This window comes from Macrotis lagotis, chromosome 2, assembly GCF_037893015.1.
Source record: "Macrotis lagotis isolate mMagLag1 chromosome 2, bilby.v1.9.chrom.fasta, whole genome shotgun sequence".
Lineage (NCBI taxonomy): Eukaryota > Metazoa > Chordata > Mammalia > Peramelemorphia > Peramelidae > Macrotis > Macrotis lagotis.
In genome coordinates, this window is record NC_133659.1 from 114,780,309 (window position 1) to 114,795,062 (window position 14,754).

At 39.4% G+C, this 14,754-nt stretch overlaps 1 protein-coding gene across 3 annotated transcripts in view; it reads left to right on the forward strand.

The window, feature by feature from the left end:
• The window catches only part of VASH2 (vasohibin 2), a 44,755-nt gene that overhangs the window by 2,048 nt on the left and 27,953 nt on the right, over positions 1-14,754 (forward strand). The window lies entirely within an intron of this gene.

Consider the following 14,754-nt stretch of genomic DNA (forward strand, 5'->3'; position numbering starts at 1 on the left):
GTGGGTGCATCAGACTGTCCCCACCTCCTTGAGAGGATATAGTTTAACTATTATGGAGCCCGAATAAAGTTGAAGGATTGATGGAGTTTGTTTGCTGTGCCCTCAGTCTTCCATATTGAATTCTGAAAGAAGAATGGAACCACCAGAATAAGCCTAGAATTTGATCCTAGGATTCATTCTAATAGTATCACTGACCCTTCAAATGACAGGGAGCTTCCTGCTTCCTGACTCCAAGACAGTCCTGTTTTTGTTCCATTCTTCAGTAGTTAATGATGATGTTTTATAACTCTGGTGATCAATTTGATTGAACTTGAGTGTCCATTAATGTGTTGAAGACCTGGGTTCAGATACCAGCTCTGCTACTTAATAGCTAGTTAACCTTGCACAAATCACTTAACCTCTCCTTGTCCTCAGTTTCCTCACCTGTAAGATGATAGGACTGTACTAAATCATCACTAAGGTATTTTCTAGCTTTAAATCTATGATCCTATGATATTTAATATTTTGGTGGATTTATGATCTTATCAATATGAATCAATAACAGTTCCATCCAACAATTGAGATTGCAACCTATCTATGCTTTGTAATTCCAAAAAAATCTCCTATATGTCCTCCCATAAATTCTCTACTGGGAAGTCCATTCTACATGTTTCTTCTAGAATCTAGATATTTTAAATTGAATAGAAACCATCCATTTTCACAGTGTTTGACTTTCAATCTCTCCACCTGACCCATTCAACTTTCCCTTTCTGATGATAACCTCTCTATTGGCATTTTTACTTTATTCTTGTGCAACGTCTTTCTTTGGTTCATGCCTACCATATTTCTCTCTATTGCCTTTTGTATAACTGAGAACTTTAATTCTAAAAAAAAGACTGATATTCCATTAGAGGCAGAGATAAAAATGGACATATCTGCTGCCCTCAAGGAGCTTACATTCTACTGAAGGGACTATGATATGTTGACTGTCCTTCATTCCTGAAGAACACCATGACAACAGGAAAGTGATGCCAAGACAAGAAACTGAATAAGCGAGGGTGTACTGTGCAAAGTCACTAGCCTCACTTTCTCCTCCAGAGCCATCTGGGTCCAGTTATCAGATGGTGACTTTGCACAGTATCCTCTCACTTCCCTCTTTCCTTCTTTGATTCTTTTCTTGATTCCTTCCTTCCATCCTTCCTTCTTTCTATTCATCCTTCCTTCCTTCTTTCCTTCCTCCCCCCCTCTCCTCCCTCTCTCCTTCCCTTCGTTTCCCTTCTTCCCTATAAACATAAATGATTTTCTAAGTCAATATACCACTCATAAGGATCTCATATAGGCTTTACTAGTCTTCATTTGAGTTTGAGTTTGACCTGATATACAACAGAAATCTTCTGGGGTTTAAAGCCAGGTCTGCCTTCAACCAGCTTTGCCAATTATTGGCTCTTAAGATTCTCTTTACGTTTCTTAGTTTATCCAGTTCTCAGTTTCTTCTAATCTAAAAATGAGGATATTATTTGCACTACTCTTATCTTCCTGGAGTTATTTTGAGGATCAAAGGAGATAATGTATGTAAAGAGCTATGGAAATGTCAGCTATTTTTAACTCAATAACCTTGGGCAAGTTGCTAAAGCTCTTTTGGCCTCATCTGTATAATGTAAAGGTTGGACTAGAGGATTTCTAAAGTTCTTTACAACTCTTAAATATTCTATTTTATTCCCCAATCTCCTTTTAAATATCCCCAGTTCCAGTCTCCCAATTCTATTTCTGATGTTTTGCATGATGGGGTTTCCAGATACCTTAGCCTGGATGCAATCCATTTTTCATTACTTCTTGTTGTTCAGACATGCCTGACTCTTTATGACCCACTGAGGTTTTTGGGTAAAGATACTACAGTGGTTTGATGAGGAAATTGAGGCAAACAGGGTTAAGTAACTTGCCTAAGATGATTCAAGATCTGAAACCAAACTTGAACTCAGGAAAATGAATCTTCCTGACTCCAAGCCTGGCATTCTATCCACTGCTTCACTTAGCTATGATTAATTTGGGGTGTGTGTGTGTGTGTGTGTGTGTGTGTATGTGTATTTACTCCACTCATCAAAAGTCTCAGCCTCCCAATGCCTAGGTAGATGATTTCCTGACTTGCTGTGACCCAAATAATTCATAACCTCATATTTAGCCTTCTGGCCTCTCTAAACTTAGTGAGGCTAATCCTTTAAAGAGAGTTTTGTGGACCCATCCTTGCAGTCTTTCTAGCTTGGTAAGAGCTGCCAGTTTGCCCTTTGTCTTGCATAGGCTTCAAAGGTCTCATGGTCACATAATGAGTCGCTGAAGGATTGACTTTTTCTTCTGAAAATAGAGTCCCTAAACTGAAGGCAATATTCAAGACATGGTCTGACTAGTGGGGCTATTACATCTCATGACCTGAATACTATATTTCGATTAATGCAACTTAAGATCAAATTAGCTTCCTCCTTTCCACTCCCAACCCTAGCAGTTTAATCAATAATACTGTTGGCTCAGAAAAAAAAAACAACACTCTTTGTCTATTAAAGACCATTTGGGGGCACTGGAAAATACATCTATCTGCCTGACTCTTGGCAGTATTCTGACAAGTATAGGACAGGGAGGACAAGACTTGGCTGAAATCTGGAGTATGGTTGTTCCTTACTGGGTATATCCTCATGAATCAGCCAGACACTGACCTGTTTCTTTCAGGCTCCATACACACTAGCCTGAGTCTCTCTCAAACTTGGAGAAGTAGCTCCAAGCCTAAAACTTCACCTTGAATTCTTACTTAAAATTTAACTGGCAGGAGTCATACAATTTCATATTTGGATAAGATCTGAGATCTTTTCTCCATTCTCCTTTTTGACCTTGTCATGGCATGTGATGCTGAGCCATCTGCTCCTTCTTAATGTCCCTTCTTCCTGGGGTTTCTGTGACATTGAGTGCCCAGACATAGTTCTCTTGCTAGCTCTTTGACTGACCCTTCTCTGCCCACCTTGGTAACATCTTGCCTTCCTTCTACCCCAACCTGTGAATATCTCCAAGGTCCTGTCCCTGACCCGCTTTTCTTTTATTTTCTCACTCGGTGCTTATAACCATTCCCATGGCTTCATTGGTTACCCTTATACAGGGATAGGGACTAGATTTGTAATTTTACTGGTATAGAGAAATCTGTGGTGAGGGAACTACTTCTACCAATTCAGGTTGGTTTCTTCCCTAGTCTTAGAAAGTGGCCTTGGACATTGAAAGGTTTAATAATGATTTCCCCAGTCTTTCTGTACTTCCAAGTCCACATGCCATCCTGAGGATCTAACAAGAGCAGCCACTGTAGAAAGCATTTTCTGACTCTCTTGTCAATAATATTTTGGCCTCCCCCCAATTTCCCACCCTGGACATTGACCCCTACATCTCACCCTCTGCCAGGATCCTGACTCTATTCCAACCTTCTGACCTGCAATTCTCTCTCCAAAACTGGTAAGCCAAGCTCCTCAACCTCACTCCCCTTGCTGCCTGGACTTGGCAACTCACACTAATTAGATGAGCTGGGAATCACAATGTTTAACTACAGTCCTTCCTGTAAGATGAAGCCCAATATGTAAGAAGCTGAATTTGAACCCTGGGCTTTCTGACTTTAAAGGTAACCTTCTATCTACTGTGTCATGATGCAGTTCTCTTGTTTGATATTTTCAACCCAACTGATCCAGAGGCACCTCAAAGTCAGCAGGTCCTAAACTGAAATCACTTCCCTGAAATCTGCTCTTTCCCTTAACATTTTTATCTTTAAATAAAGATCATTCCAGTCATTCACACTAGTAACTGTGGAGTTATTTTTTATTCCTTCCTCTCATCTCATTCATTCAACCTGTTTCTATATCTACTAAAATTCCACTAACACAATAATTTTTATATTTCTTCCCTCCTCTAATTTTCCATTGTAATCACCACTTTTCAATTCCTTGTCTCTTTCACTTACACTTGCTTCTAACTATTTTTCTTGTATCCATCCTTCACATAATTGAAAAGTCACTCTTTTATTCAATTATTGCAATGGTTCCCTGTTGCCGTCTAGATTAAATATAAATTCCTGATGTTGAATGATATTCAAGGTCCTCCATGATGTGATTCCAATTTACCTCTACAGTCTTAGCTCTTCCTACCCCTACTTGACATATTCTACAATATAGTTAAACTGGACTACTCTTTATTCCAAGTTTTTGTCCTATTCTCTTTGGTCTCTGTGTCTTTGCCTATGCGATTATCTGATGCCCTCCCTTTCCTTTGTCGCCAGCCTTTCTGTACTGCCAGATCCATGTGCCATCCTGAGGATCTAGCAAGAGCATCCACTGTAGAAAACACTGTGACTCTCGTTTTAATGATTATTTCCCCTTCTCCTCTGCTGACCAGATGTTGATCCCTATATCACATCCTTTGCCAGAGTCCTGACTCTATTCCAACTTCTGAACCCACACTTCTTTCCAAAGATGGTAAACCAGACCCCCCTCCACATCAACCCCTCTGCTGCCTGGACTTGGCTCCTCAATGATTTGATGAGCTGGGAATCATCAGTTCTAATCACCATTCTTTCTGTATGGATAGCAAGCAATTTGCCCTTAACAGCTGCTTTGCCACTACACCCTTTAGTCTCCCAGATATTGCCAGTTGTCTTTTTGGTGCCCCGGGGAGGCTTGGATTTAGTCATCTGCCTTGCAATTAAACCCTTAGAACCAACAAGCTAGCTGCTCCTCAGATTAACCCTCCTTTTTGTACTGTCTCTCCCAATTAGAATGAAAGTTCTTTGAAAGCGGGAACTATTTGTATCCCCAGCTCTTAACACCATACTTAACAAATGTTAAGTACTGAAAATATATTTTTTCATTCATTTATTCATATATTCATCCAGTTACTTTGTCTGGATTGACATCCAAATCTGTTAGTCTTTTCCTTTTTTAAAAATCACTTAGATCCCATATTCTCCATGACCTTCCTACTCCCCTAAGTGAAAGTGATCTCACTTTCTTCAAATTTCTGAAAGCATGTTGTTTTTGCTCTTATTTTACTCTCCCTTGTATCATGGTTATTAGTGCGCATGGAGTTATTCCTTTTAGATTGTAAGCTCCTTGAGGGTAATATCTATCTATGTCTTAAATATCTTCCCATCTTCAAAATTTAGCACATCATTTGTTGAATGGATGACAGAATCAAAATTCTCTCCAATCTCATTGTTGGAGGGGCTAGAGAGTTAATCTATTCCAACTCCCAACTAAGTAAACTACAAAATGTTATCCTTTTTCCACTTGGAGATTTCTAGGAATAAGAAACTCACTACTTCAAAGAGAGGGACAATTCTCTAATTTCAGGAGGTTTTTCCTTATTTTGAGCAAAAATCTGAAACTTTTAGACACTACTAGTTTTATTTTCTGGAGTTGAGCAGAATAAAACTAATCCTTCTGACTCTTGTCTCCCTTTAAATACTTGAAATCTTCTCTCATTCCCCACTCCCAGTCCCCCAGACTCCAACACCTTAAGTATCTTCTACTATCTGACTATCCCTAGTTCCATTAACCAATCCTCATACATGGCTTCATTTCCAACTCCATCACCACCTTTGTTACCTCCTCCTGAATGCTCTTCAGTGTGTTAATGACCTTATGAAAATATGACCTCTAGAACTAAACAAAATCCTCCAGAAGAGATCTATCTAAAGGAGGACTTTTAGGACCACCATTGCCCTCCTTCAGGATATTATGTTTCCATTAATGGAATCTAAGAGCAAATGAAGGATTATTTCTATTTTTGAGGGATTAGCTCTGCCTGTCTGGGTAGGGGTGTGGAGAGAGCTTTGCAGTCAATTTGTGGTAGTCAGCCCATTCCTTTGTCCCTCTCCACCATTCTCTTTAAAGCCCTTCATTCCTTCAACCTCTCCCTATTACTCAGTTGCTTGTTCAGCTTGACCCCATTTCTACCAGCAGCTGTGGTGGCACCAGCTCCAGTTGCTACCAGATTATCTTTGTCAGAGGCTCAGATTCCTGACTGTTGAAGCCAGTCTAGTCTGAGCATGTGGTCACAATGGACATTCTCCAGCTGCCCTCCCAGGCTCCCAGAAATGATTCTTCTTCCTCATCCCTTGTTTTCTTTCTCAGGATGGGGACAGTCAAAGACTTTGCTTTCTTTACTTTTTTTTAAAAAGAATTCCAATTTCCAAGCATCTCTCCTCCAAAAAAAAAAAAAAAGCATCTGCCATCATTTGGCCACGATGCTCACACACCACTTGGCCTTGAGATAATTTTTCCTTGTATTCTCCCAACAGTTTGATTTGTGTTTGCCTGGACTGAAGGGAGTTGGAATTTGTTCCCATATGTTTGTCTGTGCTCTGTTCTCCAGGTCTCCCTGACCATACCCCCAATTCCCAATCTTGAGATGTGGGATGTTAAGGAATCTCTAGGAAGTACCTAAGACAGATAGACTGTATGACGTCAGGCAGAGGTACCTCATGCAGTCAGAGGGCCACATGTGGACCACAAAACTCTCAAGTATAGCCTGAAGAAGATTAAAATGTAATTGGGAAATATTTAACAAAATAAATAAAAATACAGTGAAACAGATAATACATTTTAAAAGTAAGTCCACAGGACTCATGTACAGATTAAGTGGCCCTCGCTTCTAGTTGTTTGTCCCTACTTCTGGAATTGTAGGGGGCCATATAAGGCAAAAGGAACCAGGCAACCTGGATACCAATTTTCAATTTGCATTTGACTGCTGCAATCTGGGAAGATCATCTGCAGTGAAGAACTGTTCAGTCACAGAGGAAGAGGGTGTGATTGGGAAATGGCTATTATTAGGGCCAATTAAGTTGAGCCCTCAAACATCTTTTAGGACAAGAATACTTTGAGCTCCTCACGGGTTGCAAGGAAATGTCCTTTTGATCTTTGAAGATCTGCGCTCAGTTTCTAACAGAGCTTCTTCCTCTCTCCAAATCTGAGTTTAAAGAATGATGATAATAATAAAAACTTAGATTAATATAACTTATATCTCATAAAGAGCTCTAACATCTTTTTCTATATTTTCCCCTTCATTACCTGAGGAATAAATAATGTCTCTCAAATATGCTGTAAGACAGAATACCCTAACATTTCCATAAAAAATGATGAGTGCAAATTCACTTCATCCAGTCATTGTCAGTCACATTCCATCCATCCATCAACTCCATTCATCATCCAACCATCCATCATTTCATCCATCTGTACCTTCTTGCCACCTACAACTTCTTACCCTCCCCCCATTTTTTTCATTTCTGCTCTAGGAAGAATAATCAAATTGATGTTACCATTACTTCTGTAAAGTTTTGGAGAATCACCATTTATGGTTCTATTAACCTTTCCTGTGATTCCCCAAACCCAAATTCCCTTACTTAGCCAAAAATTCGCTTATGTGATATCTACCCTTGTAAAAATATAAATTCCCTTAGGGCAAGGACTACTTCCTTTTATGTTTGCAGCCTCAGCATCTAGCATAGCACCTGCCACAAAGTCGGTACTTAAAAAATGCTTTTTCATTCATTTATATTGCAGTTCAAGCTGTACCTGAATTATGACATCATTATAGATATCCTTGGCGGTTCCAAGTATGATCATTACACACAAAATGTTTAGGCAGCTAGGTGGCAAAGTGTATAGAATGGGCCCAGCGTCAGGAAACATCTGAGTGACAATTCAACTTCTCATATTTACTACCTATGTGACCTTGGGCAAGTCACTTAGTCTCTGTTTGCCTTTTTCCTTAACTGTAAAATAGGGCTGATAATAATTGTTGTTGAGAGGATTCAATGAGTTAATAATTGTAAAGTGTTTGACACACAGTAGGGGCCATATAAATGTGAGCTGTTATTATTATGATTAGGAACACAAAAATAATTACACCGAAATTTTTCAGTCACCTGGAACATTTAAAAAGAGCAAGATTTCCTGGATTACTGATCAGATACAGCTGCACTCTTTCCTGAAGGTTCCCTTGGGTTAGCTACTCATTTCAGAGCTCATTAAGTCAGTTCTTCCACAAATCAAAGACTTGTGGCCAGTTTTGGAGTTACTGGCCATAGGAATCACTCTCCCTTCTTTTTAAATATCTCCTTAAAGTGTCACCCTCACACTCTAGAATGATGGCACAGTTATTTGTGATACGCAGTGATATGTCAAAGCTTAAATGAGATAAGGGACCTACGCAACTTTGCAAAACTTAAAGCGCTATATAAATATTGTTGTTGTTGTTGTTTTTAACCCAGTCACCAGGCTCCTAAGCTGATGATGACTTCATTGCTAGAGTCTTTCTACTGTCTAGAAATAAGGCGGTACACCAGCCGGGCTCCTCAGTAATGTGTCCAGAATGGTCACAGGGTCGGGATAGGACATGAGAGCAAGTTACTATCTCTGATTTCTCCTTCCCCCCCTCATTGAATAAAAGACTTCTTATGGGCTAATGGTTCAATTTCCTATCTTTTCTGATCATTGAAACAGAGACGTTTTTCCTCTTCTTACCTCCACTAGCTTCTCTTCTATTTCCTTCTCATCCCCAATGTACAGCTATAGAGAGAAAGGGGGAGAGACAGAGAGAGACAGAGAGAGACAGAGAGACAGAGAGAGACAGAGAGACAGAGAGAGACATAGACAGAGAGAGACAGACAGAGGTAGGGGGAGATGGAGAGAGAGAGAGAGAGAGAGAGAGAGAGAGAGAGAGAGAGAGAGAGAACATTATATATTATATCTTCTGGTCATGAAGAGCTCTTATCAGAATGTCAAGAAAAGAAGCTTTCAAGAAGTTGTTTGCTTGTGAAATCCTTCTCTTTGTGAGGGAGAGTCAAAGAGGGAGTCTCCCTGTGGGGGGCTTTCTCTCAGTGAAGCAAAGGGACATAATTAGTTATCGTCTCCCAATAAGGGTGAGACAGCAATTCCCAAAATAGTCCTGCCCCTCACCCTGGGAATCTTCCAAAGCTAATTGAGAAGTTAGTCCTGCATCTGAACTCCAGCCTGTTGTTCCAGATGTCAGTGTAAATTGTAGCAAGATGAGATCATTCAACTCTTCTGTCATGTCCCTCCACCACCCTAACCAAAGGCTCTGCCATGTAAGAACTTTTTGAAATGGATACCTCGACAAGAAGCCTTAGTCTATCCAGCAGAATAGAATATGATGGCCCAAAGCACTTCTTTTACTCTCTTTCCTTCCTAAAGCTGTATTCTCCATAGTTTATGCCATCCAATTACACAAGAATTTATCTACTATGTACTACAAAAAAATAAAATAATCCCTCTCCTTAAAGCACTTCCATTCTTGGTGGAAGAAAGGGAAATGCAAAATATATACAATGCAATTTCCAGGGAGAGAACATCACTGTCAACAATAGAAAGAGGGGGTTTCAGAGAAGATTGGAATGACAATAGTTAACATTGATATAGTACTTTATGATTTGCTAAATAATATATAAATATCATTACAAGAGAAATAATGATAGGTAAAATTTATATAGTGCTTACTACATGTTAGGAAATGCACTAAATACTTTAAAATTATCTCATTTGAGCTTTAAAACAACCCTTTGAGTCAAGCTGTTATTAATTCTATTATATAAATGAGGAAACTAAGACAAGTGGGTTAGTTGACTTGCCCAGGGTCACACAGCTAGTATGTGTCTGAGGTCAAATTTAAACTAAAGTCTTCCTGACTCCAGGACTAACTATCCACCAATCCTCACAACTACTCTGTCATTATTATTCCCATTTTATGGATGAGGAAATTGAGACAGAGAAGGGTTAAATAACTTTCCCAGAGTTATGGTACCTAGAATAGGAAGAAAGAGTGGGATAGGCACATTGGAAGAATGGGGCTAACATAAATAAATGAGTATGAGGAAGGATGAAACCTCTGCATTTTGAGATTGAATCATAAATATTTTGATTAGAACCATAGAGGAGTAATGATAACAATGGTTACATTTATATACCTCTTAAAGGTTTATAAAGTACTTTTGTCCTCCCAACAATCTTGTATGGTAAAGGCTATTATTATCCCCATTTAACAGATGAAAGAACTGAGGCTGAGAGAGGATGAACAACTTGCTCAGGGTCACACAACTAGTAGATTGTCATCCTCCCCATAGTGGCAAAGGTAATATTGATTTTATTGTTTTCCCTGAGAAAGAAGTAGAAAGTGGTGGGATAGTTAATGTAGGAATCAATGAAATCCTGAGACCTCATTGATTATTGGGGGTAAAACTATTTGAGAAACTTGCTCTTGGTCAGATCTGCTCTACTGTAAGACTTATTCTAATCTTGTGTGGGGTGGGTAGGTGTGTGTATGTATGGGTGGGAGTGGGTGTCTACAAAAGTGATGAGCTTAAAGTTTGTGTATATATGGTTTTGTTTTCTTTTAATTCCTGGAATGGTGGTTGGGTATGGAGTAGGAGACAGTATGAGGCAGATAAACTAGTCCCTGGTCTTGTCCATTATCTTCACTGGTGTCAGTGAATTCTTGAGACCAAACAGATTATAGAAGCAGGAAACCAATTAGAGGTACTCTCATCCATGGCATCTCTGCCCCAAGACTCATTCTAGTGCTGTGTAAGAATTGACTAGGGGATCAATAAAAGGAACTAGGGATGCTAAAAGAAAAGATTCAATAGAAAATTAATAACCATCTTCAAGTAGGTGAAAGATTGTCCCATGGAAAATGGAATTAACTTTTTCTTTTTGATTCCAGAAAGCAGAATTAGGAGTAATGGTTGAAAATGTAAAGCAATGAATTTAAGCTTAATATGGTAGAGAAACTTTCTAACAAATGGAATCATCTGAAAATGGCATAGATTGACAGGGGCAGAAGGGGTTTTTTCCCCCCTCATTGGAGGGCTTAACTTTGAATAAGAATTGCATCACCACCTGTTGCATGTTTTAGAAAGAGAGAATTTTTGTGCATTTATGGAACCTTTGAAGTCCCTTCCAATTCTGGAATTTTGCAATCCCACTGGAACCTCAGAATTCTAGCCCTGTCCTTAAGAAGGCCTGTTCCTTTCATTTTTCTTAATTTCATCCTTAGTTCTTGCTGGGTTCTGGTTAGGCTTTGGAAAGGGTCAACCTGGGTTGTTCATCACTGAAATCAGGGTTTGAGCTTACCAATTGGTGCCAAGTGAAACTTGTTCATCTCTGCCATTCTCTATTTCTGCCAAAGTTGGACTTTGGATTAATTTATTCCTAATGATGCTTTTCACAATCTCCTACTTTTCCTGACCCTTTAGCCATGAAATGAAGAAGTCTCACAATCATCCTGAGTGGTTATACTATGATTTCATGTTATCCAATTTCAGCTGGGCTCTGCTTGCAAGGATCTTAAAATTCCTTCATAAATGTTCCTTATTTCATCTTCCCCTCCAACCTCTTCCATTCTTCCCTCTTACTGTTGAGAGCATCACCATCTTCTCAGTCACCATTCATAACATTAGTTATGTCTATAACATAGTTGTCTTCATAACAACATTAGTTGTCTTCATAACAACATTAGTTGTCTTCAACTCTACTCACATTCAGTCTTCATAGTCTATTGCCAAGCCTTGTTTCTGCCTTCCGGCTTCTCATATGTACATCTTCTCTGTACCCACACTTGCCACTCTTGTGCAGCTCATGACTGGACTAGTGTCATAGCCTGCTGGTTGGTCTCTCTATCACAAGTTTCCCTCCACTCCATTTCTTCCCCAGTTCAATCCATTCCCACTTCAAACCATCTCTACTCAAAAACATCTCCACTTCAGTCCATCCCCCATCCCATCTATCTCCACTCCAATCCACTCAGCTGCCAAACTGATTCTCTTAAGGTATATGTCACATCGCTATTCTCTAAACTCCAGTGTTTGCAATTACCTCAAACATTAAGTCCTTTGTTTGCATTTAAAGACTTTCACAACCCAGGCCTTCCTACTTTCTAGTCTTCTCACAATTTACTCTCCTCCATGTACTTTTTGATTCAGTTGCACGATATTCCTTACAATTCTAAGGTTCTCCATCTCCCAAAGTCATTTCTTTGCACTAGCTATTCCAAGGTCTCTCATGCCCTTCCCTTTCCCCTCAGACTCCTGGCTTCCTTTAAGGCTCACAAGCATCTTTGCTGATCTTTTCCCCACAGTTAGTAAGCTTCTATTGGAAACTATCTTCCATATACACTCTGTGTATCTTGTATGTTAACAGTTGTTTATATGTTGTCTCTATGTAAGAATGGAGTGTTTCTCGAGGGCAAGAACTGTGTTTTTGCCTTTTCAAAAAATATCTCAGCAGTTAGTACTGTGTCTGGCCCATAGTAAGCCCTATTGATTAACTGAAATAGGAAAATGTATTTCTATTAAAATATATTTTCTTCACAAGTCCCCTATGGAGTAGGCAATGGAAGTATTGCTATCCTAGAGATTAAGTGAATTGTCCAGTCACTTAAGAGATTTAATCACTAAGTCAAGCTGCTACTAGAGTACTTGGAATACAGTAGTTGCTCATTAAATGCTTGTTGAATTTGATTGCCTAAGTCACACATCTGTTTCAAGTCAGAAAGTAGACTACTTCTACTGTACCACTTGTTTCTCTTATGAGAATAAAGAATGAAGTATGTCCTGGAGGAAACTCACTGTGGCTTAAACCCTAGAATTCACTTTCTTTCACATTTTACTTAAAGGTCAGATAGCAGAAGAATCACTTGGATAAATTGGAAAGGACAAAGAAAGCTTAGGAGGTGGGGGTTTTGTGTTCTTTTACCCCTCCAGTTGAAAGACTTGAGTGCAAAGGAACTGACTTCATGGCTCTATGGTCTGGTATCTTGGTTTTACCCACTGACTGTTAAGGCAGTGGTGACAGGTGATACCTATGAGTCACTTTAGTGGGAGCGTAATTCTTAGAATGAGAACTAGCGAGAGGCCATAAGAGCTTGATCTCAGAGCACTAAAATTGAAAGAACTCAGTCAATACCGGAACTCCACCAATGCAGAAATAACCGAGTTCACAAAGCAGTTGGAAGGAACTTTAGAGAATATCAAGACTACCTCTTTATTTTACCAAAAAAGTAAAGTGAGGTTTGGAAGGATTAATTGTGATAAAGTTTAATTGTAATAAATGGGAGAACTGGAACTCAAATTCAGAGCATTTCAATACACCCAGTTAGCAAAAAATATTTAGTTAAAATAGGAAATTAGCAGATCCCTCACCCAAGTGGCCTAGCTTCACCTTACCTCCTCTCTGTTAGTAATCTCTTCAGCAACAAAGTTTTTATCTCCTTCATACCCCTTCATACCCAGTGATGATCTTTCCCCATTGCATTTGTATTTTAAAGCTGATCTGAGGGCAGCTTTCTTAGTAGTTGCTTCAGGCATTGTCCTATATATCATCCCTCAGTCCCACTAAAAAATGGGAATTTTTTTTTATTTTTCACCTTCTAAGAGAGGCAACCTGACAGAGCAGCTAGAAAACTAGGAAGATCTGGGTTCAAGTTTTGATACATCGTGGTTTTGTCACCCTAGTCAATTCACTGAACCCCTTAATGGTCTAGGCAACTCTTTAGGAATATATGTTGCAAAGAAGGTCCTGTCTTTATCTCCATTCCTATTTTTATGGACTGAGAACCTCTAATCCCTAAAGAAAGGCATTATTCCCATTGTGTCTTCTTTCTGAGGGAAGGCTCTTAATGTGTCTTATTTTTACTGAGTTTTTTTTTCCTTTCTATCTTATCCATTTTTCTTCCCTCCTCCCTCTCTTTCTCTCTTTCTCTTTCTCTCTCTCTATTCCCCTCTCTCTCTGCTCTGTGTCATTTACTCACAGAGGAGCCTTTCAGCTCCCTTGTGCCCAAATAGCACCACAGTTAGCTTTCATTTGAATTTTTATTGAATGCTTTAAGTTTTCCAGATAAGGCATCCAAAACTAACCAGGAGAGTGATGGAGATGGCTCAAAAGCATACAGAAAAAGATTTTGAGCCCCTTTCTATTTAACATTCCTTATCCTAGAGGTTAGTGACCTCATCTTTCTGGGTGATGTTTTGTACATATATAGGCTCTGCTGAATGTTGGACTGCTTATTGGAGCGGAACATGGGTGTATGTGTGTGTGTCCTGTACCTTGATTATATTTCAGATTTCCTGAAGATCTTATATTCTCTCTTCTCTGTCTTCTCCTGCACCTATTCCCTATGTTTCCAAGGACAGAGATTATATATATGGTAGACACTTCATGAATATTGGCTGGTAAAGAAATGGGGATCCGAGGATAGGCAGACAAGACATAGTGATGAGGTAGAAAAGGAAGCCAGAGGGATTTTTCTGCCTTGAGACAGGAGTGATCCTTTCTAACTTCTCTTGGAATGAGAGAACAAAAAGATGAAGACATTAGGGGAGGAAGACAATTCCCAGCAACCTCAAATTGCTAATGGATGACCCAGTCCTGTCTCATCTCTAGATGCTCTGGGAGATAGAAACAGAAATGTAAGATGTGATCCATGCCCTCAAGAGGCTCACAGTCTTATTGAGGAGAGGATATGAATACACATCAAGTAGTTAGAGAACAAGAACAAGACAATGGTACAGTGGAAGGAAGGCTAGCTCTGCAGTCAGATGACCTGGATTTAAGTCCTATTTAAGTCATCTTAGGCAAGTCATTCAACATCTCTGGGCCTCAGTTTCTCTATAAAAATTTAGGGTTGGAAGAGCTAGAGCTAAGATCAAATAGTTGGAATATTGAGGGCTACAAATATAAGAATCCT